Here is a 2,500-nt window from a genome sequence, read left to right as displayed (position 1 = left end):
GAGCAGTACCACTTTTGGCCATTAGGGGCGCTGTAGTAGGTAAAAGTTGATCCCCCCAGTCAGGGGATGAGTTTGCCTACTCGCTAGGTTACCCCTGGTTTCACAAAATACAAGGGGCACATTTTCAGAAACCACTTTTTCAGAACTTGCCACCTCCAGAGCTGATCAGGGGAGCCTCGCCAAACATTAATCCAAGATTGGTGAGGGCTCGTCGGACACCCCACGGGCGATGAGTCGGTGTCTGCCTGGAGCTCATGTCACTCTCAAATATTTTCTAAGTCAACCTCCATGCGCACATTGCAATGAGCCTGCCCGACATAGGGGCACTGTGAGCGGACTCACCGGGGGGGGAGAGGGCCCCCCCGCCTGGAGCTCCACGTGTTGGATTATTTTCTATGTCAACCTCCATGCGCTCAACAGAGCGAGCCTGCCCGACCTGGGGGGTGTTCAATCGGACTCCGCGGGCCGGGCGAGGGCCCCCCCGCCTGGAGCTCCACGTGTTGGATTATTTTCTATGTCAACCTCCATGCGCTCAACAGAGCGAGCCTGCCCGACCTGGGGGGTGTTCAATCGGACTCCGCGGGCCGGGCGAGGGCCCCCCCGCCTGGAGCTCCACGTGTTGGATTATTTTCTATGTCAACCTCCATGCGCTCAACAGAGCGAGCCTGCCCGACCTGGGGGGTGTTCAATCGGACTCCGCGGGCCGGGCGAGGGCCCCCCCGCCTGGAGCTCCACGTGTTGGATTATTTTCTATGTCAACCTCCATGCGCTCAACAGAGCGAGCCTGCCCGACCTGGGGGGTGTTCAATCGGACTCCGCGGGCCGGGCGAGGGCCCCCCCGCCTGGAGCTCCACGTGTTGGATTATTTTCTATGTCAACCTCCATGCGCTCAACAGAGCGAGCCTGCCCGACCTGGGGGGTGTTCAATCGGACTCCGCGGGCCGGGCGAGGGCCCCCCCGCCTGGAGCTCCGCGTGTTGGATTATTTTCTATGTCAACCTCCATGCGCTCAACAGAGCGAGCCTGCCCGACCTGGGGGGTGTTCAATCGGACTCCGCGGGCCGGGCGAGGGCCCCCCCGCCTGGAGCTCCACGTGTTGGATTATTTTCTATGTCAACCTCCATGCGCTCAACAGAGCGAGCCTGCCCGACCTGGGGGGTGTTCAATCGGACTCCGCGGGCCGGGCGAGGGCCCCCCCGCCTGGAGCTCCGCGTGTTGGATTATTTTCTATGTCAACCTCCATGCGCTCAACAGAGCGAGCCTGCCCGACCTGGGGGGTGTTCAATCGGACTCCGCGGGCCGGGCGAGGGCCCCCCCCGCCTGGAGCACCGCGTGTTGCAATATTTTCTATCTCAACCTCCGTGCGCTCAACAGAGCGAGCCCGCCCGACCTGGGGGGTGTTCAATCGGACTCCGCGGGCCGGGCGAGGGCCCCCCCCGCCTGGAGCTCCGCGTGTTGCAATATTTTCTATGTCAACCTCCGTGCGCTCAACAGAGCGAGCCCGCCCGACCTGGGGGGTGTTCAATCGGACTCCGCGGGCCGGGCGAGGGCCCCCCTTCCTGGAGCTCCGCGTGTTGCAATATTTTCTATCTCAACCTCCGTGCGCTCAACGGAGCGGGCCCGCCCGACCCGGGCGGCGCTCAATCGGACTCCGCGGGCCGGGCGAAGGCCCGCCCCGCCCGGAGCTCCTCACCACGCACCGCACCTCCATTCCCCCACCGACCGATCGGCAACCATGACCCGCCATCGGAGGGCCCCCGCCGGCACCGGCCTCGCGCCGGTCGCTCGGGCGGACGGTTCCTCCGGCCAGCGGGTCGCTCTCCAGCGCCGGGGCTACTTCGCGAGCTTGGCCCGCGGCCAACCCCGGCGCGACCGTACGGCAGCGAGGCCGAGGCGACCCACCGATCTCAGCAGTCCTACCACGGAGCCCGCCGCTCGTCCGCGGCCCCTCCCCGCCCCAGCAGCGGGACGGTCGCCTTGCCGGCGGGCCTTCCGGCTAACGCATCGTTTCTCAAACCCTTTCCCCTAGCGCGGCGGCGGCGGGGCTTCCCGCGAGGAGGCCCCCGTCCTACGCCCGCTAAGGCGGCTCCAGCCCACCTACCGAAGGGACGGCGCGCGCCCTCCCCCACGCGAGCGGGCGTCCGCGCGCGGCCCCTGCCCCGTTCCGGGCGGGGCCCGACGCCGGCGCGGGCGAACCGCCGCGGGGGTGGCCCGCCGCTCCCTCCCGGCCCGAGGCTACCTGGTTGATCCTGCCAGTAGCATATGCTTGTCTCAAAGATTAAGCCATGCAAGTCTAAGTACACACGGCCCGTACAGTGAAACTGCGAACGGCTCATTAAATCAGTTATGGTTCCTTTGATCGCTCCAGCCGTTACTTGGATAACTGTGGCAATTCTAGAGCTAATACATGCAGACGAGCGCCGACCCCCGGGGACGCGCGCATTTATCAGACCCAAAACCCACGCGGGCCCGGCCCCGCGGGGCAGGGTCCCCTCCTCCGG

The 2,500-nt window shown here is 65.8% G+C and overlaps 1 non-coding gene across 1 annotated transcript in view; it reads left to right on the top strand.

The window, feature by feature from the left end:
• The first annotated feature begins 2,235 nt into the window (after positions 1 to 2,235).
• The window catches only part of LOC147126112 (18S ribosomal RNA), a 1,891-nt gene continuing 1,626 nt past the window's right edge, over positions 2,236 to 2,500 (top strand). The window contains exon 1 of the ribosomal RNA XR_015085057.1: positions 2,236 to 2,500. This exon is cut by the window's right edge and continues 1,626 nt beyond it. This is a non-coding gene — a ribosomal RNA (18S ribosomal RNA).

The sequence above is a fragment of the Filicampus tigris genome, unplaced genomic scaffold, assembly GCF_054856515.1.
Source record: "Filicampus tigris isolate MCC_2025a unplaced genomic scaffold, RoL_Ftig_1.0 HiC_scaffold_26, whole genome shotgun sequence".
NCBI lineage: Eukaryota > Metazoa > Chordata > Actinopteri > Syngnathiformes > Syngnathidae > Filicampus > Filicampus tigris.
This window is presented reverse-complemented; position numbering and strand designations above follow the sequence as displayed.